We start from the raw sequence: 19,839 nt of genomic DNA, 5'->3' as shown, positions 1-19,839 counted from the left end.
AATCTAAGGGGATGTAGCTCAGATGAATAGAGCATTAGTTGAATGTAGGAAGACCTGGGGGCAATCCTCAGCAGCTCCAAGAAACCACCAAACTCAGCAGATTAATTTCTTAAAGGCAACATATGCTTCTGCCGAACCTCTGACCATCTAGGGGATGGCGTTTGACTACATTTGTAACCCTTTGATAGCTCAGTTGGTAGAGCGGAGCACTGTAGGTGAAATTGCTGTAATCCTTAGGTCGCTGGTTCAAATCCGGCTCAAAGGATTGTACCTTTTCTTGTGGCTTACGCCAACTTTTTGACAGCAGTGCACCTTGACATGTGGTTGACAAACAAATATCTTTCCCTGAGAGAAGAAATCTTCACTTGTTGACCTTTGAAAGGAATGTTGGTAGAGCAGCAGAGAGTTCTCGAGATTGCAACAGTCCTTAGGTCGCTGACTCAGAAGAGTATAACTTTTTCTGCATTTGTACCAGGTTTTTGACTTATGCCTAGTGTTTCCCCAAAAGCAAGTCATTCCCTGAGCGGGAATCAAACCCAGGCCGCGGTGGTAAAAGAACCGAATCCTAACCACTGGACCAAAAGGGAGAGAGAAAAAGACATTTCGCAGTGAGGGGGCTAAACAGCGATTTTATTCCTCGGCTCACTTTTTGTCTATTCCCAAATGCAACTACTTGCAATCTAAGGGAATGTAGTTCAGAGGAATAGAGCATTAGTTGAACGTACGAAGACCTGGGGGCAATCCTCAGCAGCTCCAACAAACCACCAAACTCAGCAGAAGATATGCTTCTGCCGAACCTCTGACCATCTAGGGGATGGCGTTTGACTGTATTGGTCACCCTTTGATAGCTCAGTTGGTAGAGTGGAGGAATGTAGGTTAAATTGCTGTAATCCTTAGGTCGCTGGTTCAAATCCGGCTCAAAGGATTGTACCTTTTCTTGTGGCTTACGCCAACTTTTTGACAGCAGTGCACCTTGACATGTGCTTGAAAAACAAATATCTTTCCCTGAGAGAAGAAATCTTCACTTGATGACCTTTGAAAGGAATGTTGGTAGAGCAGCAGAGAGTTCTCGAGATTGCAACAGTCCTTAGATCGCTGACTCAGAAGAGTATAACTTTTTCTGCAGTTGTACCAAGTTTTTGACTAATGCCTAGTGTTTCCCCAAAAGCAAGTCATTCCCTGAGCGGGAATCAAACCCAGGCCGCGGTGGTAAAAGAACCGAATCCTAACCACTGGACCAAAATGGAGAGAGAAAAAGACATTTCGCAGTGAGCGGGCTAAACAGCGATTTTATTCCTCGGCTCACTTTTTGTCTATTCCCAAATGCAACTACTTGCAATCTAAGGGGATGTAGTTCAGAGGAATAGAGCATTAGTTGAACGTACGAAGACCTTGGGGCAATCCTCAGCAGCTCCAAGAAACCACCAAACTCAGCAGATTAATTTCTAAAGGGAACATATGCTTCTGCCGAACCTCTGACCATCTAGGGGATGGCGTTTGACTGAAATGGTTACCCTTTGATAGCTCAGTTGGTAGAGCGGAGGACTGTAGGTGAAATTGCTGTAATCCTTAGGTCGCTGGTTCAAATCCGGCTCAAAGGATTGTACCTTTTCTTGTGGCTTACGCCAACTTTTTGACAGCAGTGCACCTTGACATGTGCTTGACAAACAAATATCTTTCCCTGAGAGAAGAAATCTTCACTTGATGACCTTTGAAAGGAATGTTGGTAGAGCAGCAGAGAGTTCTCGAGATTGCAACAGTCCTTAGATCGCTGACTCAGAAGAGTATAACGTTTTCAGCAGTTGTACCAAGTTTTTGACTTATGCCTAGTGTTTCCCCAAAAGCAAGTCATTCCCTGAGTGGGAATCAAACCCAGGCCGCGGTGGAAAAAGAACCGAATCCTAACCACTGGAACAAAAGGGAGAGAGAAAAAGACATTTCGCAGTGAGGGGTCTAAACAGCGATTTTATTCCTCGGCTCACTTTTTGACTATTCTCAAATGCAACTACTTGCAATCTAAGGGGATGTAGCTCAGATGAATAGAGCATTAGTTGAACGTAGGAAGACCTGGGGGCAATCCTCAGCAGCTCCAAGAAACCACCAAACTCAGCAGATTAATTTCTTAAAGGGAACATATGCTTCTGCCGAACCTCTGACCATCTAGGGGATGGCGTTTGACTATATTTGTAACCCTTTGATAGCTCAGTTGGTAGAGCGGAGGACTGTAGGTGAAATTGCTGTAATCCTTAGGTCGCTGGTTCAAATCCGGCTCAAAGGATTGTACCTTTTCTTGTGGCTTACGCCAACTTTTTGACAGCAGTGCACCTTGACATGTGGTTGACAAACAAATATCTTTCCCTGAGAGAAGAAATCTTCACTTGTTGACCTTTGAAAGGAATGTTGGTAGAGCAGCAGAGAGTTCTCGAGATTGCAACAGTCCTTAGGTCGCTGACTCAGAAGAGTATAACTTTTTCTGCAGTTGTACCAAGTTTTTGACTTATGCCTAGTGTTTCCCCAAAAGCAAGTCATTCCCTGAGCGGGAATCAAACCCAGGCCGCGGTGGTAAAAAAACCGAATCCTAACCACTGGACCAAAAGGGAGAGAGAAAAATACATTTCGCAGTGAGGGGGCTAAACAGCGATTTTATTCCTCGGCTCACTTTTTGTCTATTCCCAAATGCAACTACTTGCAATCTAAGGGGATGTAGCTCAGAGGAATAGAGCATTAGTTGAACGTAGGAAGACCTGGGGGCAATCCTCAGCAGCTCCAAGAAACCACCAAACTCAGCAGATTAATTACTTAAAGGGAACATATGCTTCTGCCGAACCTCTGACCATCTAGGGGATGGCGTTTGACTGTAATGGTCACCTTTTGATAGCTCAGTTGGTAGAGTGGAGGACTGTAGGTTAAATTGCTGTAATCCTTAGGTCGCTGGTTCAAATCCGGCTCAAAGGATTGTAATTTTTCTTGTGGCTTATGCCAACTTTTTGACAGCAGTGCACCTTGACATGTGCTTGACAAACAAATATCTTTCCCTGAGAGAAGTAATCTTTACTTGTTGACCTTTGAATGGAATGTTGGTAGAGCAGCAGGGAGTTCTCGAGATTGCAACAGTCCTTAGGTCGCTGACTCAGAAGAGTATAACTTTTTCTGCAGTTGTACCAAGTTTTTGACTTATGCCTAGTGTTTCCCCAAAAGCAAGTCATTCCCTGAGCGGGAATCAAACCCAGGCCGTGGTGGTAAAAGAACCGAATCCTAACCACTGGACCAAAAGGGAGAGAGAAAAAGACATTTCGCAGTGAGGGGGCTAAACAGCGATTGTATTCCTCGGCTCACTTTTTGTCTATTCCCAAATGCAACTACTTGCAATCTAAGGGGATGTAGCTCAGAGGAATAGATCATTAGTTGAACGTACGAAGACCTGGGGGCAATCCTCAGCAGCTCCAAGAAACCACCAAACTCAGCAGATTAATTTCTTAAAGGGAACATATGCTTCTGCCGAACCTCTGACCATCTAGGGGATGGCGTGTGAATATATTTGTCACCCTTTGATAGCTCTGTTGGTAGAGCGGAGGACTGTAGGTGAAATTGCTGTAATCCTAAGGTCACTGGTTCAAATCCGGTTCAAAGGATTGTACGTTTTCTTGTGGCTTACGCCAACTTTTTGACAGCAGTGCACCTTGACATGTGCTTGACAAACAAATATCTTTCCCTGAGAGAAGAAATCTTCACTTGTTGACCTTTGAAAGGAATGTTGGTAGAGCAGCAGAGAGTTCTCGAGATTGCAACAGTCCTTAGGTCGCTGACTCAGAAGAGTATAACTTTTTCTGCAGTTGTACCAAGTTTTTGACTTATGCCTAGTGTTTCCCCAAAAGCAAGTCATTCCCTGAGCGGGAATCAAACCCAGGCCGTGGTGGTAAAAGAACCGAATCCAAGAACCGAATCCTGACCACTGGACCAAAAGGGAGAGAGAAAAAGAAATTTCGCAGTGAGGGGGCTAAACAGCGATTTTATTCCTTGGCTCACTTTTTGTCTATTCCAAATGCAACTACTTGCAATCTAAGGGGATGTAGCTCAGAGGAATAGAGCATTAGTTGAACGTACGAAGACCTGGGGGCAATCCTCAGAAGCTCCAAGAAACCACCAGACTCAGCAGATTAATTTCTTAAAGGGAACATATGCTTATGGCGAACCTCTGACCATCTAGGGAATGGCGTTTGACTGTATTTGTCACCCTTTGATAGCTCAGTTTGTAGAGCGGAGGACTGTAGGTGAAATTGCTGTAATCCTTAGGTCGCTGGTTCAAATCCGGTTCAAAGGATTGTACTTTTTCTGGTGGCTTACACCAACTTTTTGACAGCAGTGCACCTTGACATGTGGTTGACAAACAAATATCTTTCCCTGAGAGAAGTAATCTTTACTTGTTGACCTTTGAATGGAATGTTGGTAGAGCAGCAGGGAGTTCTCGAGATTGCAACAGTCCTTAGGTCGCTGACTCAGAAGAGTATAACTTTTTCTGCAGTTGTACCAAGTTTTTGACTTATGCCTAGTGTTTCCCCAAAAGCAAGTCATTCCCTGAGCGGGAATCAAACCCAGGCCGTGGTGGTAAAAGAACCGAATCCTAACCACTGGACCAAAAGGGAGAGAGAAAAAGACATTTCGCAGTGAGGGGGCTAAACAGCGATTGTATTCCTCGGCTCACTTTTTGTCTATTCCCAAATGCAACTACTTGCAATCTAAGGGGATGTAGCTCAGAGGAATAGATCATTAGTTGAACGTACGAAGACCTGGGGGCAATCCTCAGCAGCTCCAAGAAACCACCAAACTCAGCAGATTAATTTCTTAAAGGGAACATATGCTTCTGCCGAACCTCTGACCATCTAGGGGATGGCGTGTGAATATATTTGTCACCCTTTGATAGCTCTGTTGGTAGAGCGGAGGACTGTAGGTGAAATTGCTGTAATCCTAAGGTCACTGGTTCAAATCCGGTTCAAAGGATTGTACGTTTTCTTGTGGCTTACGCCAACTTTTTGACAGCAGTGCACCTTGACATGTGCTTGACAAACAAATATCTTTCCCTGAGAGAAGAAATCTTCACTTGTTGACCTTTGAAAGGAATGTTGGTAGAGCAGCAGAGAGTTCTCGAGATTGCAACAGTCCTTAGGTCGCTGACTCAGAAGAGTATAACTTTTTCTGCAGTTGTACCAAGTTTTTGACTTATGCCTAGTGTTTCCCCAAAAGCAAGTCATTCCCTGAGCGGGAATCAAACCCAGGCCGTGGTGGTAAAGAACCGAATCCAAGAACCGAATCCTGACCACTGGACCAAAAGGGAGAGAGAAAAAGACATTTCGCAGTGAGGGGGCTAAACAGCGATTTTATTCCTTGGCTCACTTTTTGTCTATTCCCAAATGCAACTACTTGCAATCTAAGGGGATGTAGCTCAGAGGAATAGAGCATTAGTTGAACGTACGAAGACCTGGGGGCAATCCTCAGCAGCTCCAAGAAACCACCAGACTCAGCAGATTAATTTCTTAAAGGGAACATATGCTTCTGCCGAACCTCTGACCATCTAGGGAATGGCGTTTGACTGTATTTGTCACCCTTTGATAGCTCAGTTGGTAGAGCGGAGGACTGTAGGTGAAATTGCTGTAATCCTTAGGTCGCTGGTTCAAATCCGGTTCAAAGGATTGTACTTTTTCTGGTGGCTTACACCAACTTTTTGACAGCAGTGCACCTTGACATGTGCTTGACAAACAAATATCTTTCCCTGAGAGAAGTAATCTTCACTTGTTGACCTTTGAAATGGAATGTTGGTAGAGCAGCAGAGAGTTCTCGAGATTGCAACAGTCCTTAGGTCGCTGACTCAGAAGAGTATAACTTTTTCTGCAGTTGTACCAAGTTTTTGACTTATGCCTAGTGTTTCCCCAAAAGCAAGTCATTCCCTGAGCGGGAATCAAACCCAGGCCGTGGTGGTAAAAGAACCGAATCCTAACCACTGGACCAAAAGGGAGAGAGAAAAAGACATTTCGCAGTGAGGGGGCTAAACAGCGATTTTATTCCTCGGCTCACTTTTTGTCTATTCCCAAATGCAACTACTTGCAATCTAAGGGGATGTAGCTCAGAGGAATAGAGCATTAGTTGAACGTACGAAGACCTGGGGGCAATCCTCAGCAGCTCCAAGAAACCACCAAACTCAGCAGATTAATTTCTTAAAGGGAACATATGCTTCTGCCGAACCTCTGACCATCTAGGGGATGGCGTTTGAATGTATTTGTCACCCTTTGATAGCTCAGTTGGTAGAGCGGAGGACTGTAGGTGAAATTGCTGTAATCCTTAGGTCGCTGGTTCAAATCCGGCTCAAAGGATTGTACTTTTCTTGTGGCTTACGCCAACTTTTTGACAGCAGTGCACCTTGACATGTGCTTGACAAACAAATATCTTTCCCTGAGAGAAGAAATCTTCACTTGTTGACCTTTGAAAGGAATGTTGGTAGAGCAGCAGAGAGTTCTCGAGATTGCAACAGTCCTTAGGTCGCTGACTCAGAAGAGTATAACTTTTTCTGCAGTTGTACCAAGTTTTTGACTTATGCCTAGTGTTTCCCCAAAAGCAAGTCATTCCCTGAGCGGGAATCAAACCCAGGCCGCGGTGGTAAAAGAACCGAATCCTAACCACTGGACCAAAAGGGAGAGAGAAAAAGACATTTCGCAGTGAGGGGGCTAAACAGCGATTTTATTCCTCGGCTCACTTTTTGTCTATTCCCAAATGCAACTACTTGCAATCTAAGGGGATGTAGCTCAGAGGAATAGAGCATTAGTTGAACGTACGAAGACCTGGGGGCAATCCTCAGCAGCTCCAAGAAACCACCAGACTCAGCAGATTAATTTCTTAAAGGGAACATATGCTTCTGCCGAACCTCTGACCATCTAGGGGATGGCGTTTGACTGTATTTGTCACCCTTTGATAGCTCAGTTGGTAGAGCGGAGGACTGTAGGTGAAATTGCTGTAATCCTTAGGTCGCTGGTTCAAATCCGGCTCAAAGGATTGTACTTTTTCTTGTGGCTTACGCCAACTTTTTGACAGCAGTGCACCTTGACATGTGCTTGACAAACAAATATCTTTCCCTGAGAGAAGAAATCTTCACTTGTTGACCTTTGAAAGGAATGTTGGTAGAGCAGCAGAGAGTTCTCGAGATTGCAACAGTCCTTAGGTCGCTGACTCAGAAGAGTATAACTTTTTCTGCAGTTGTACCAAGTTTTTGACTTATGCCTAGTGTTTCCCCAAAAGCAAGTCATTCCCTGAGCGGGAATCAAACCCAGGCCGTGGTGGTAAAAGAACCGAATCCTAACCACTGGACCAAAAGGGAGAGAGAAAAAGACATTTCGCAGTGAGGGGGCTAAACAGCGATTTATTCCTCGGCTCACTTTTTGTCTATTCCCAAATGCAACTACTTGCAATCTAAGGGGATGTAGCTCAGAGGAATAGAGCATTAGTTGAACGTACGAAGACCTGGGGGCAATCCTCAGCAGCTCCAAGAAACCACCAAACTCAGCAGATTAATTTCTTAAAGGGAACATATGCTTCTGCCGAACCTCTGACCATCTAGGGGATGGCGTTTGAATGTATTGTCACCCTTTGATAGCTCAGTTGGTAGAGCGGAGGACTGTAGGTGAAATTGCTGTAATCCTTAGGTCGCTGGTTCAAATCCGGCTCAAAGGATTGTACTTTTCTTGTGGCTTACGCCAACTTTTTGACAGCAGTGCACCTTGACATGTGCTTGACAAACAAATATCTTTCCCTGAGAGAAGAAATCTTCACTTGTTGACCTTTGAAAGGAATGTTGGTAGAGCAGCAGAGAGTTCTCGAGATTGCAACAGTCCTTAGGTCGCTGACTCAGAAGAGTATAACTTTTTCTGCAGTTGTACCAAGTTTTTGACTTATGCCTAGTGTTTCCCCAAAAGCAAGTCATTCCCTGAGCGGGAATCAAACCCAGGCCGCGGTGGTAAAAGAACCGAATCCTAACCACTGGACCAAAAGGGAGAGAGAAAAAGACATTTCGCAGTGAGGGGGCTAAACAGCGATTTTATTCCTCGGCTCACTTTTTGTCTATTCCCAAATGCAACTACTTGCAATCTAAGGGGATGTAGCTCAGAGGAATAGAGCATTAGTTGAACGTACGAAGACCTGGGGGCAATCCTCAGCAGCTCCAAGAAACCACCAAACTCAGCAGATTAATTTCTTAAAGGGAACATATGCTTCTGCCGAACCTCTGACCATCTAGGGGATGGCGTTTGACTGTATTTGTCACCCTTTGATAGCTCAGTTGGTAGAGCGGAGGACTGTAGGTGAAATTGCTGTAATCCTTAGGTCGCTGGTTCAAATCCGGCTCAAAGGATTGTACTTTTTCTTGTGGCTTACGCCAACTTTTTGACAGCAGTGCACCTTGACATGTGCTTGACAAACAAATATCTTTCCCTGAGAGAAGAAATCTTCACTTGTTGACCTTTGAAAGGAATGTTGGTAGAGCAGCAGAGAGTTCTCGAGATTGCAACAGTCCTTAGGTCGCTGACTCAGAAGAGTATAACTTTTTCTGCAGTTGTACCAAGTTTTTGACTTATGCCTAGTGTTTCCCCAAAAGCAAGTCATTCCCTGAGCGGGAATCAAACCCAGGCCGCGGTGGTAAAAGAACCGAATCCTAACCACTGGACCAAAAGGGAGAGAGAAAAAGACATTTCGCAGTGAGGGGGCTAAACAGCGATTTATTCCTCGGCTCACTTTTTGTCTATTCCCAAATGCAACTACTTGCAATCTAAGGGGATGTAGCTCAGAGGAATAGAGCATTAGTTGAACGTACGAAGACCTGGGGGCAATCCTCAGCAGCTCCAAGAAACCACCAAACTCAGCAGATTAATTTCTTAAAGGGAACATATGCTTCTGCCGAACCTCTGACCATCTAGGGGATGGCGTTTGAATGTATTTGTCACCCTTTGATAGCTCAGTTGGTAGAGCGGAGGACTGTAGGTGAAATTGCTGTAATCCTTAGGTCGCTGGTTCAAATCCGGCTCAAAGGATTGTACTTTTCTTGTGGCTTACGCCAACTTTTTGACAGCAGTGCACCTTGACATGTGCTTGACAAACAAATATCTTTCCCTGAGAGAAGAAATCTTCACTTGTTGACCTTTGAAAGGAATGTTGGTAGAGCAGCAGAGAGTTCTCGAGATTGCAACAGTCCTTAGGTCGCTGACTCAGAAGAGTATAACTTTTTCTGCAGTTGTACCAAGTTTTTGACTTATGCCTAGTGTTTCCCCAAAAGCAAGTCATTCCCTGAGCGGGAATCAAACCCAGGCCGCGGTGGTAAAAGAACCGAATCCTAACCACTGGACCAAAAGGGAGAGAGAAAAAGACATTTCGCAGTGAGGGGGCTAAACAGCGATTTATTCCTCGGCTCACTTTTTGTCTATTCCCAAATGCAACTACTTGCAATCTAAGGGGATGTAGCTCAGAGGAATAGAGCATTAGTTGAACGTACGAAGACCTGGGGGCAATCCTCAGCAGCTCCAAGAAACCACCAAACTCAGCAGATTAATTTCTTAAAGGGAACATATGCTTCTGCCGAACCTCTGACCATCTAGGGGATGGCGTTTGACTGTATTGTCACCCTTTGATAGCTCAGTTGGTAGAGCGGAGGACTGTAGGTGAAATTGCTGTAATCCTTAGGTCGCTGGTTCAAATCCGGCTCAAAGGATTGTACTTTTCTTGTGGCTTACGCCAACTTTTTGACAGCAGTGCACCTTGACATGTGCTTGACAAACAAATATCTTTCCCTGAGAGAAGAAATCTTCACTTGTTGACCTTTGAAAGGAATGTTGGTAGAGCAGCAGAGAGTTCTCGAGATTGCAACAGTCCTTAGGTCGCTGACTCAGAAGAGTATAACTTTTTCTGCAGTTGTACCAAGTTTTTGACTTATGCCTAGTGTTTCCCCAAAAGCAAGTCATTCCCTGAGCGGGAATCAAACCCAGGCCGCGGTGGTAAAAGAACCGAATCCTAACCACTGGACCAAAAGGGAGAGAGAAAAAGACATTTCGCAGTGAGGGGGCTAAACAGCGATTTTATTCCTCGGCTCACTTTTTGTCTATTCCCAAATGCAACTACTTGCAATCTAAGGGGATGTAGCTCAGAGGAATAGAGCATTAGTTGAACGTACGAAGACCTGGGGGCAATCCTCAGCAGCTCCAAGAAACCACCAAACTCAGCAGATTAATTTCTTAAAGGGAACATATGCTTCTGCCGAACCTCTGACCATCTAGGGGATGGCGTTTGACTGTATTGTCACCCTTTGATAGCTCAGTTGGTAGAGCGGAGGACTGTAGGTGAAATTGCTGTAATCCTTAGGTCGCTGGTTCAAATCCGGCTCAAAGGATTGTACTTTTCTTGTGGCTTACGCCAACTTTTTGACAGCAGTGCACCTTGACATGTGCTTGACAAACAAATATCTTTCCCTGAGAGAAGAAATCTTCACTTGTTGACCTTTGAAAGGAATGTTGGTAGAGCAGCAGAGAGTTCTCGAGATTGCAACAGTCCTTAGGTCGCTGACTCAGAAGAGTATAACTTTTTCTGCAGTTGTACCAAGTTTTTGACTTATGCCTAGTGTTTCCCCAAAAGCAAGTCATTCCCTGAGCGGGAATCAAACCCAGGCCGCGGTGGTAAAAGAACCGAATCCTAACCACTGGACCAAAAGGGAGAGAGAAAAAGACATTTCGCAGTGAGGGGGCTAAACAGCGATTTTATTCCTCGGCTCACTTTTTGTCTATTCCCAAATGCAACTACTTGCAATCTAAGGGGATGTAGCTCAGAGGAATAGAGCATTAGTTGAACGTACGAAGACCTGGGGGCAATCCTCAGCAGCTCCAAGAAACCACCAAACTCAGCAGATTAATTTCTTAAAGGGAACATATGCTTCTGCCGAACCTCTGACCATCTAGGGGATGGCGTTTGACTGTATTTGTCACCCTTTGATAGCTCAGTTGGTAGAGCGGAGGACTGTAGGTGAAATTGCTGTAATCCTTAGGTCGCTGGTTCAAATCCGGCTCAAAGGATTGTACCTTTTCTTGTGGCTTACGCCAACTTTTTGACAGCAGTGCACCTTGACATGTGCTTGACAAACAAATATCTTTCCCTGAGAGAAGAAATCTTCACTTGTTGACCTTTGAAAGGAATGTTGGTAGAGCAGCAGAGAGTTCTCGAGATTGCAACAGTCCTTAGGTCGCTGACTCAGAAGAGTATAACTTTTTCTGCAGTTGTACCAAGTTTTTGACTTATGCCTAGTGTTTCCCCAAAAGCAAGTCATTCCCTGAGCGGGAATCAAACCCAGGCCGCGGTGGTAAAAGAACCGAATCCTAACCACTGGACCAAAAGGGAGAGAGAAAAAGACATTTCGCAGTGAGGGGGCTAAACAGCGATTTTATTCCTCGGCTCACTTTTTGTCTATTCCCAAATGCAACTACTTGCAATCTAAGGGGATGTAGCTCAGAGGAATAGAGCATTAGTTGAACGTACGAAGACCTGGGGGCAATCCTCAGCAGCTCCAAGAAACCACCAGACTCAGCAGATTAATTTCTTAAAGGGAACATATGCTTCTGCCGAACCTCTGACCATCTAGGGGATGGCGTTTGACTGTATTTGTCACCCTTTGATAGCTCAGTTGGTAGAGCGGAGGACTGTAGGTGAAATTGCTGTAATCCTTAGGTCGCTGGTTCAAATCCGGCTCAAAGGATTGTACTTTTCTTGTGGCTTACGCCAACTTTTTGACAGCAGTGCACCTTGACATGTGCTTGACAAACAAATATCTTTCCCTGAGAGAAGAAATCTTCACTTGTTGACCTTTGAAAGGAATGTTGGTAGAGCAGCAGAGAGTTCTCGAGATTGCAACAGTCCTTAGGTCGCTGACTCAGAAGAGTATAACTTTTTCTGCAGTTGTACCAAGTTTTTGACTTATGCCTAGTGTTTCCCCAAAAGCAAGTCATTCCCTGAGCGGGAATCAAACCCAGGCCGCGGTGGTAAAAGAACCGAATCCTAACCACTGGACCAAAAGGGAGAGAGAAAAAGACATTTCGCAGTGAGGGGGCTAAACAGCGATTTTATTCCTCGGCTCACTTTTTGTCTATTCCCAAATGCAACTACTTGCAATCTAAGGGGATGTAGCTCAGAGGAATAGAGCATTAGTTGAACGTACGAAGACCTGGGGGCAATCCTCAGCAGCTCCAAGAAACCACCAGACTCAGCAGATTAATTTCTTAAAGGGAACATATGCTTCTGCCGAACCTCTGACCATCTAGGGGATGGCGTTTGACTGTATTGTCACCCTTTGATAGCTCAGTTGGTAGAGCGGAGGACTGTAGGTGAAATTGCTGTAATCCTTAGGTCGCTGGTTCAAATCCGGCTCAAAGGATTGTACTTTTCTTGTGGCTTACGCCAACTTTTTGACAGCAGTGCACCTTGACATGTGCTTGACAAACAAATATCTTTCCCTGAGAGAAGAAATCTTCACTTGTTGACCTTTGAAAGGAATGTTGGTAGAGCAGCAGAGAGTTCTCGAGATTGCAACAGTCCTTAGGTCGCTGACTCAGAAGAGTATAACTTTTTCTGCAGTTGTACCAAGTTTTTGACTTATGCCTAGTGTTTCCCCAAAAGCAAGTCATTCCCTGAGCGGGAATCAAACCCAGGCCGCGGTGGTAAAAGAACCGAATCCTAACCACTGGACCAAAAGGGAGAGAGAAAAAGACATTTCGCAGTGAGGGGGCTAAACAGCGATTTTATTCCTCGGCTCACTTTTTGTCTATTCCCAAATGCAACTACTTGCAATCTAAGGGGATGTAGCTCAGAGGAATAGAGCATTAGTTGAACGTACGAAGACCTGGGGGCAATCCTCAGCAGCTCCAAGAAACCACCAGACTCAGCAGATTAATTTCTTAAAGGGAACATATGCTTCTGCCGAACCTCTGACCATCTAGGGGATGGCGTTTGACTGTATTTGTCACCCTTTGATAGCTCAGTTGGTAGAGCGGAGGACTGTAGGTGAAATTGCTGTAATCCTTAGGTCGCTGGTTCAAATCCGGCTCAAAGGATTGTACTTTTCTTGTGGCTTACGCCAACTTTTTGACAGCAGTGCACCTTGACATGTGCTTGACAAACAAATATCTTTCCCTGAGAGAAGAAATCTTCACTTGTTGACCTTTGAAAGGAATGTTGGTAGAGCAGCAGAGAGTTCTCGAGATTGCAACAGTCCTTAGGTCGCTGACTCAGAAGAGTATAACTTTTTCTGCAGTTGTACCAAGTTTTTGACTTATGCCTAGTGTTTCCCCAAAAGCAAGTCATTCCCTGAGCGGGAATCAAACCCAGGCCGCGGTGGTAAAAGAACCGAATCCTAACCACTGGACCAAAAGGGAGAGAGAAAAAGACATTTCGCAGTGAGGGGGCTAAACAGCGATTTTATTCCTCGGCTCACTTTTTGTCTATTCCCAAATGCAACTACTTGCAATCTAAGGGGATGTAGCTCAGAGGAATAGAGCATTAGTTGAACGTACGAAGACCTGGGGGCAATCCTCAGCAGCTCCAAGAAACCACCAGACTCAGCAGATTAATTTCTTAAAGGGAACATATGCTTCTGCCGAACCTCTGACCATCTAGGGGATGGCGTTTGACTGTATTTGTCACCCTTTGATAGCTCAGTTGGTAGAGCGGAGGACTGTAGGTGAAATTGCTGTAATCCTTAGGTCGCTGGTTCAAATCCGGCTCAAAGGATTGTACTTTTCTTGTGGCTTACGCCAACTTTTTGACAGCAGTGCACCTTGACATGTGCTTGACAAACAAATATCTTTCCCTGAGAGAAGAAATCTTCACTTGTTGACCTTTGAAAGGAATGTTGGTAGAGCAGCAGAGAGTTCTCGAGATTGCAACAGTCCTTAGGTCGCTGACTCAGAAGAGTATAACTTTTTCTGCAGTTGTACCAAGTTTTTGACTTATGCCTAGTGTTTCCCCAAAAGCAAGTCATTCCCTGAGCGGGAATCAAACCCAGGCCGCGGTGGTAAAAGAACCGAATCCTAACCACTGGACCAAAAGGGAGAGAGAAAAAGACATTTCGCAGTGAGGGGGCTAAACAGCGATTTTATTCCTCGGCTCACTTTTTGTCTATTCCCAAATGCAACTACTTGCAATCTAAGGGGATGTAGCTCAGAGGAATAGAGCATTAGTTGAACGTACGAAGACCTGGGGGCAATCCTCAGCAGCTCCAAGAAACCACCAGACTCAGCAGATTAATTTCTTAAAGGGAACATATGCTTCTGCCGAACCTCTGACCATCTAGGGGATGGCGTTTGACTGTATTTGTCACCCTTTGATAGCTCAGTTGGTAGAGCGGAGGACTGTAGGTGAAATTGCTGTAATCCTTAGGTCGCTGGTTCAAATCCGGCTCAAAGGATTGTACTTTTCTTGTGGCTTACGCCAACTTTTTGACAGCAGTGCACCTTGACATGTGCTTGACAAACAAATATCTTTCCCTGAGAGAAGAAATCTTCACTTGTTGACCTTTGAAAGGAATGTTGGTAGAGCAGCAGAGAGTTCTCGAGATTGCAACAGTCCTTAGGTCGCTGACTCAGAAGAGTATAACTTTTTCTGCAGTTGTACCAAGTTTTTGACTTATGCCTAGTGTTTCCCCAAAAGCAAGTCATTCCCTGAGCGGGAATCAAACCCAGGCCGCGGTGGTAAAAGAACCGAATCCTAACCACTGGACCAAAAGGGAGAGAGAAAAAGACATTTCGCAGTGAGGGGGCTAAACAGCGATTTTATTCCTCGGCTCACTTTTTGTCTATTCCCAAATGCAACTACTTGCAATCTAAGGGGATGTAGCTCAGAGGAATAGAGCATTAGTTGAACGTACGAAGACCTGGGGGCAATCCTCAGCAGCTCCAAGAAACCACCAAACTCAGCAGATTAATTTCTTAAAGGGAACATATGCTTCTGCCGAACCTCTGACCATCTAGGGATGGCGTTTGACTGTATTTGTCACCCTTTGATAGCTCAGTTGGTAGAGCGGAGGACTGTAGGTGAAATTGCTGTAATCCTTAGGTCGCTGGTTCAAATCCGGCTCAAAGGATTGTACTTTTTCTTGTGGCTTACGCCAACTTTTTGACAGCAGTGCACCTTGACATGTGCTTGACAAACAAATATCTTTCCCTGAGAGAATGAAATCTTCACTTGTTGACCTTTGAAAGGAATGTTGGTAGAGCAGCAGAGAGTTCTCGAGATTGCAACAGTCCTTAGGTCGCTGACTCAGAAGAGTATAACTTTTTCTGCAGTTGTACCAAGTTTTTGACTTATGCCTAGTGTTTCCCCAAAAGCAAGTCATTCCCTGAGCGGGAATCAAACCCAGGCCGCGGTGGTAAAAGAACCGAATCCTAACCACTGGACCAAAAGGGAGAGAGAAAAAGACATTTCGCAGTGAGGGGGCTAAACAGCGATTTTATTCCTCGGCTCACTTTTTGTCTATTCCCAAATGCAACTACTTGCAATCTAAGGGGATGTAGCTCAGAGGAATAGAGCATTAGTTGAACGTACGAAGACCTGGGGGCAATCCTCAGCAGCTCCAAGAAACCACCAAACTCAGCAGATTAATTTCTTAAAGGGAACATATGCTTCTGCCGAACCTCTGACCATCTAGGGGATGGCGTTTGACTGTATTGTCACCCTTTGATAGCTCAGTTGATTGACTGGCCCGATGACATCGGGATGGCCAGGCAGTGATTCTGTAACGGCTTTCTTCCTGGGAAGGAGAGGACCAAAGCATAGCGTGGTAAGTGTCCATGGTTATTTAATGACAGCAACTCAACATGAACACACTACAAAAAAATAAACGTGGCCAAAACCCAAAACAGTCCTATCTGGTGCAGAGAACACAAGACAGGAAACAACCACCCACAAAACCCAACACAAAACAGGCTACCTAAATATGGTTCCCAATCAGAGACAATGAATAACACCTGCCTCTGATTGAGAACCATATCAGGCCAAACAAAGAAAAAGACAAACTAGACATACAACATAGAATGCCCACCCAGCTCACGTCCTGACCAACACTAAAACAAGGAAAACACACAAGAACTATGGTCAGAACGTGACGTATTCTGGTTCCGCTCATTGGGGTTGATTTCAGAATGTCAATTTGGTGATGATACCTCACTGTTTAAACCGTCTTGACAATCTATGGCAAGACTTGAAAATGTCAATCTAGAATTTTTTTAAGAATAATGTGCAAATATTGTACAATCCAGGTGTGCAAAGCTTTGAGAGACTTACCCAGAAAGACTCAATGCTGGACAAAGGTGATTCTAACATGTATGGATTCAGGGGTGAGAATGCTTATCTAAATTAGTTATTTCTATGTTCAAATTTCTCTAAATTTGCCCCAAAAATTAAATAACATGTTTTCACTGTGGCATTATGGGGTATTGTGTGTAGATGGGTGAGAATATACAATGGGGCAAAAAACTATTTAGTCAGCCACCAATTGTGCAAGTTCTCCCACTTAAAAAGATGAGAGAGGCCTGTAATTTTCATCATAGGTACACTTCAACTATGACAGACAAAATGAGGGAAAAAAATCCAGTAAATCACATAGTAGGATTTTTTATGAATTTATTTCACAACATAATACAGGCCGGCGCAGTCTGTACATTACCATTGATAGGGAGAGTGAGAGAGGGAGGGATGAGTGCTGAATCAGTGAAACTGCATGACAGCCAGAGAGAGGGTGGGAGTGGTGAACCACAGGAGAGAGGGAAGGGAAAAATAACAGCAAGGGTAAGAAGTGTGAAATCCTTAAAAAAAAAGAATAGTTAAATGTATCTTTGTGAAGGACGGATCTACACACCGGTTTACATATTATGTAAGGTTTCAATATCTGTAAATATATATATCAATATATCAATATCTGTAAATCTCAATCAAGATTCAGCCCTCCCAGACATTCACTTGATTTCAAACCATTCAGTGAGGGTGTGTTTTGGGATTTAATTATAGGGAAAGTTCAAAGGTTAAACATTCACGGTGAGAGTAGATGGCCCAACACCTTGCCGCAGGACAGGAAAGGAAGCCAAGGTGAGAATTTGAACCCATGATTTCTTATGGATTTCTGCCGCTATAGTGTTTGTTGGTATTGTTTACCTGCTACATCACCAAGCTGTTGTCTTTGATACCTCCCACTGGAGAACAACTAACAGGCGGGAATGACAGAACTAGAATTCACTGTGGGGTGTGGGTACAAGGCAGCCGAATATATTTGCACTAGTCTGTAACTGTAACACCAAACTAGTGAGCTACAGTATCAAGAAACAGGATACTGATAGTACAGGTGACATTTCTAAGTGTGGTTGATGCTGTTAAAATGATATTTTAAGTAATTTGTTATAATGTAATTCTGCCATCCTTTAGACGGAAGGAAGGGAGTTGGCGTTGCTGACTGTGTCCCGCATTGCAGTGTGTGGTGGTAGCCTTACAAACGAGCTGTCAGGAGTGTACCTGGTGAGACAGCGGCCAAAGAGGAAGACGAAGGTTGAGGAGGACGATCATGTGTCTGTAGTGACCGTGATGTACAACCCCCGCTCCGTTCAGCAATGTCAGAGATACATGGAGACAGATCTGAACCTCTGTTTCACCAGCACAAACCTCAGGTCTGACAACCCTGACCCTTGACGACCCTAACCCTTGACGACCCTGACCCTTGATGACCCTGACCCTCAGGTCTGACGACCCTGACCCTTGATGACCCTGACCCTCAGGTCTGATGACCCTGATCCTTGACGACCCTGACCCTTGATGACCCTGACCGTCAGGTCTGACGACTCTAACCCTCAGGTCTGACGACCCTGACCCTTGACGACCCTGACCGTCAGGTCTGACGACTCTGACCCTCAGGTCTGAATACACCAGGTGCAATTTCAAAAATTGGTTGTGCCTCAGCAGTTTTTCACTTGCTTATGTCAGTCACTCAATTAGTCATCTTCAAAATTTTAGATTGGTAGTTAGTCTTGCCAGCAATCTAAACTTGTAGTAATCATGACCGAAAATAACAAAGGCCCTGACCTCCAGAGGGCCAGTCATGCCAAATAAGATCCCCCGGCCAAAAAGCGTCCCCCTCTGAGTCACAATGTGATTCAATAAACTATTAGCGTCTGTTGCTATATCAACGGTGTGATGACCTAATGATAAGAATTTTGGAGGTCATTACAGCTTAAATTACGTTATTTTCATCATCGCTATTCAAACAAGGCACATTTTCGTGCATAAACTTTTATATTGTTTGGTAGTGTTATGTCATTAATTTATTTTCATCACTCACATGGCAATCATAGACTAAAATACTAATTCTGGTGTGTGGAATATAGTGGAGGTGGGTGAGTGATGATTCTGCTTGGCACTTGCTCTCAACAGGCAGCCAGTCTTAAGAACAAATTCTTATTTTCAATGACAGCCCAGAAACAGTGAATTAAATGCCTTGTTCAGGGGCAAAAAGACAGATTTGTTTTACCTTATCAGCTCGGGGATTTAATCTTGCAACCTTTCGGTTACTAATCCAATGCTCTAACCACTAGGCTACCTCCCACACAGTTGAAGAGGGAGACTGCAAAGTCCAGGCACCACTTTGTTTTGAGTGTTTGCAGTGCTAGTGTTTTAGTTAATCTCACATATCATGTGCCCAGTATGATAGATCAAGAAAACGTTCTTAGAACAGAAATTGACAACATGACATTAACAGCAGCTGTAGATGATGTAATGAAAATTGGGGGGTGGTTGGTAATTGAGGACATCAGGTGGATCCACGTCTGGGTGTTGGGCATAACCACTAGGTCCTGGGGAACAGGTAATGGAGGACATCAGGTGGATCCACGTCTGGGTGCTGTGCAGAACCCCTAGGTCCTGGGGAACAGGAGCAGAGTTAAAGGGAACAGGGTAGGAGACAGAGACGTAAACAAGCAAACACACAGGTTACACTTTACTGGGAGAAAATTGGATGGATTAGGGCAGTGTTGTAAATGGAAGATATGTACTTTTCAACATTTTAAAATGGTATAGCTGGTCCCCCTCCGACTCAGAGCACTCTCTCTGTGTCTGTCTAGCGAAGACACCTAGTTAACTAATTAAGGGAAATTGGAATTACCATAATTGCTTACACCTATCCATTTGATTGATCAGGTGTAAATTATAGCTAGATACCTCAATATGACAGACATATAACTACACCAGTGGAGGCTGCTGAGGGGAGGACAGCTCATAATAATGGCTGGAAGGGAGTCAATGGAATGGTATCAACATTGAAAATTATGTTTTGCTGCGAGGTGGGGGGCCCGCCAACCACATTTTGCATTGGGGCCCCAAAAGGCTAGGCCCTGATTCATCCTGCTTCTCTCCCTCTTACTGGCCCTGTGACAGACAAAATCCCCTATGAGGTCCTAGGAGCTGAACTCCTTGCTAAGTCCTAAAGGCAGTCCAGAGTCAATGGACCTGGTGTTTGACCTCCACAACACTACCGCTAACATGGGCCTGTGCCTCATCGCCTACTCGGACTGCGATTGGATCTTTCTTCACATCTACAGATACCTGCAGGGTATCAGAGCAAATGATCCTCACCAGATACTCAAAGAGGAGATGGAGTCAGATGGAGTTTGTAATGCATTTTCTCATTGGAGTAGATCTGCGCTGATTGAAAAGAGGGGATAGTTATATATATATTCTAAAATATCAATATGGATAAAGGAAAGGTGACGAGGGATAGTACAACTTTTGATATTT

At 44.5% G+C, this 19,839-nt stretch overlaps 23 non-coding genes across 23 annotated transcripts; all 23 read left to right on the top strand.

Annotated features, from left to right (window-relative positions):
- Window positions 1-178: 178 nt before the first annotated feature.
- On the top strand, window positions 179-265 carry trnay-gua (transfer RNA tyrosine (anticodon GUA)). Its single transcript is given in 2 exon segments — window positions 179-215; window positions 230-265. It is a non-coding gene; the product is annotated as a tRNA-Tyr (tRNA).
- A 573-nt stretch (window positions 266-838) lies between these two features.
- trnay-gua (transfer RNA tyrosine (anticodon GUA)) lies at window positions 839-925 on the top strand. Its single transcript is given in 2 exon segments — window positions 839-875; window positions 890-925. It is a non-coding gene; the product is annotated as a tRNA-Tyr (tRNA).
- Window positions 926-1,514: 589 nt separating this feature from the next.
- Window positions 1,515-1,601, top strand: trnay-gua (transfer RNA tyrosine (anticodon GUA)). The gene is given in 2 exon segments: window positions 1,515-1,551; window positions 1,566-1,601. It is a non-coding gene; the product is annotated as a tRNA-Tyr (tRNA).
- A 590-nt stretch (window positions 1,602-2,191) lies between these two features.
- Window positions 2,192-2,278, top strand: trnay-gua (transfer RNA tyrosine (anticodon GUA)). Its single transcript is given in 2 exon segments — window positions 2,192-2,228; window positions 2,243-2,278. It is a non-coding gene; the product is annotated as a tRNA-Tyr (tRNA).
- A 590-nt stretch (window positions 2,279-2,868) lies between these two features.
- trnay-gua (transfer RNA tyrosine (anticodon GUA)) lies at window positions 2,869-2,955 on the top strand. The gene is given in 2 exon segments: window positions 2,869-2,905; window positions 2,920-2,955. It is a non-coding gene; the product is annotated as a tRNA-Tyr (tRNA).
- A 590-nt stretch (window positions 2,956-3,545) lies between these two features.
- trnay-gua (transfer RNA tyrosine (anticodon GUA)) lies at window positions 3,546-3,632 on the top strand. Its single transcript is given in 2 exon segments — window positions 3,546-3,582; window positions 3,597-3,632. It is a non-coding gene; the product is annotated as a tRNA-Tyr (tRNA).
- Window positions 3,633-4,234: 602 nt separating this feature from the next.
- Window positions 4,235-4,321, top strand: trnay-gua (transfer RNA tyrosine (anticodon GUA)). The gene is given in 2 exon segments: window positions 4,235-4,271; window positions 4,286-4,321. It is a non-coding gene; the product is annotated as a tRNA-Tyr (tRNA).
- Window positions 4,322-4,911: 590 nt separating this feature from the next.
- trnay-gua (transfer RNA tyrosine (anticodon GUA)) lies at window positions 4,912-4,998 on the top strand. Its single transcript is given in 2 exon segments — window positions 4,912-4,948; window positions 4,963-4,998. It is a non-coding gene; the product is annotated as a tRNA-Tyr (tRNA).
- Window positions 4,999-5,600: 602 nt separating this feature from the next.
- On the top strand, window positions 5,601-5,687 carry trnay-gua (transfer RNA tyrosine (anticodon GUA)). Its single transcript is given in 2 exon segments — window positions 5,601-5,637; window positions 5,652-5,687. It is a non-coding gene; the product is annotated as a tRNA-Tyr (tRNA).
- A 591-nt stretch (window positions 5,688-6,278) lies between these two features.
- Window positions 6,279-6,365, top strand: trnay-gua (transfer RNA tyrosine (anticodon GUA)). The gene is given in 2 exon segments: window positions 6,279-6,315; window positions 6,330-6,365. It is a non-coding gene; the product is annotated as a tRNA-Tyr (tRNA).
- A 589-nt stretch (window positions 6,366-6,954) lies between these two features.
- On the top strand, window positions 6,955-7,041 carry trnay-gua (transfer RNA tyrosine (anticodon GUA)). The gene is given in 2 exon segments: window positions 6,955-6,991; window positions 7,006-7,041. It is a non-coding gene; the product is annotated as a tRNA-Tyr (tRNA).
- A 588-nt stretch (window positions 7,042-7,629) lies between these two features.
- On the top strand, window positions 7,630-7,716 carry trnay-gua (transfer RNA tyrosine (anticodon GUA)). The gene is given in 2 exon segments: window positions 7,630-7,666; window positions 7,681-7,716. It is a non-coding gene; the product is annotated as a tRNA-Tyr (tRNA).
- Window positions 7,717-8,305: 589 nt separating this feature from the next.
- Window positions 8,306-8,392, top strand: trnay-gua (transfer RNA tyrosine (anticodon GUA)). Its single transcript is given in 2 exon segments — window positions 8,306-8,342; window positions 8,357-8,392. It is a non-coding gene; the product is annotated as a tRNA-Tyr (tRNA).
- A 589-nt stretch (window positions 8,393-8,981) lies between these two features.
- Window positions 8,982-9,068, top strand: trnay-gua (transfer RNA tyrosine (anticodon GUA)). Its single transcript is given in 2 exon segments — window positions 8,982-9,018; window positions 9,033-9,068. It is a non-coding gene; the product is annotated as a tRNA-Tyr (tRNA).
- Window positions 9,069-9,655: 587 nt separating this feature from the next.
- Window positions 9,656-9,742, top strand: trnay-gua (transfer RNA tyrosine (anticodon GUA)). Its single transcript is given in 2 exon segments — window positions 9,656-9,692; window positions 9,707-9,742. It is a non-coding gene; the product is annotated as a tRNA-Tyr (tRNA).
- Window positions 9,743-10,330: 588 nt separating this feature from the next.
- On the top strand, window positions 10,331-10,417 carry trnay-gua (transfer RNA tyrosine (anticodon GUA)). The gene is given in 2 exon segments: window positions 10,331-10,367; window positions 10,382-10,417. It is a non-coding gene; the product is annotated as a tRNA-Tyr (tRNA).
- A 589-nt stretch (window positions 10,418-11,006) lies between these two features.
- On the top strand, window positions 11,007-11,093 carry trnay-gua (transfer RNA tyrosine (anticodon GUA)). Its single transcript is given in 2 exon segments — window positions 11,007-11,043; window positions 11,058-11,093. It is a non-coding gene; the product is annotated as a tRNA-Tyr (tRNA).
- A 590-nt stretch (window positions 11,094-11,683) lies between these two features.
- Window positions 11,684-11,770, top strand: trnay-gua (transfer RNA tyrosine (anticodon GUA)). Its single transcript is given in 2 exon segments — window positions 11,684-11,720; window positions 11,735-11,770. It is a non-coding gene; the product is annotated as a tRNA-Tyr (tRNA).
- Window positions 11,771-12,358: 588 nt separating this feature from the next.
- Window positions 12,359-12,445, top strand: trnay-gua (transfer RNA tyrosine (anticodon GUA)). Its single transcript is given in 2 exon segments — window positions 12,359-12,395; window positions 12,410-12,445. It is a non-coding gene; the product is annotated as a tRNA-Tyr (tRNA).
- A 589-nt stretch (window positions 12,446-13,034) lies between these two features.
- trnay-gua (transfer RNA tyrosine (anticodon GUA)) lies at window positions 13,035-13,121 on the top strand. The gene is given in 2 exon segments: window positions 13,035-13,071; window positions 13,086-13,121. It is a non-coding gene; the product is annotated as a tRNA-Tyr (tRNA).
- Window positions 13,122-13,710: 589 nt separating this feature from the next.
- On the top strand, window positions 13,711-13,797 carry trnay-gua (transfer RNA tyrosine (anticodon GUA)). Its single transcript is given in 2 exon segments — window positions 13,711-13,747; window positions 13,762-13,797. It is a non-coding gene; the product is annotated as a tRNA-Tyr (tRNA).
- A 589-nt stretch (window positions 13,798-14,386) lies between these two features.
- Window positions 14,387-14,473, top strand: trnay-gua (transfer RNA tyrosine (anticodon GUA)). Its single transcript is given in 2 exon segments — window positions 14,387-14,423; window positions 14,438-14,473. It is a non-coding gene; the product is annotated as a tRNA-Tyr (tRNA).
- A 588-nt stretch (window positions 14,474-15,061) lies between these two features.
- trnay-gua (transfer RNA tyrosine (anticodon GUA)) lies at window positions 15,062-15,148 on the top strand. The gene is given in 2 exon segments: window positions 15,062-15,098; window positions 15,113-15,148. It is a non-coding gene; the product is annotated as a tRNA-Tyr (tRNA).
- Window positions 15,149-19,839: the final 4,691 nt, after the last annotated feature.

Source organism: Oncorhynchus kisutch, linkage group LG9, assembly GCF_002021735.2.
Source record: "Oncorhynchus kisutch isolate 150728-3 linkage group LG9, Okis_V2, whole genome shotgun sequence".
NCBI lineage: Eukaryota > Metazoa > Chordata > Actinopteri > Salmoniformes > Salmonidae > Oncorhynchus > Oncorhynchus kisutch.
The sequence above is the reverse complement of the archived record's forward strand: the minus strand, read 5'-3'. Positions and strand labels throughout refer to the sequence as shown.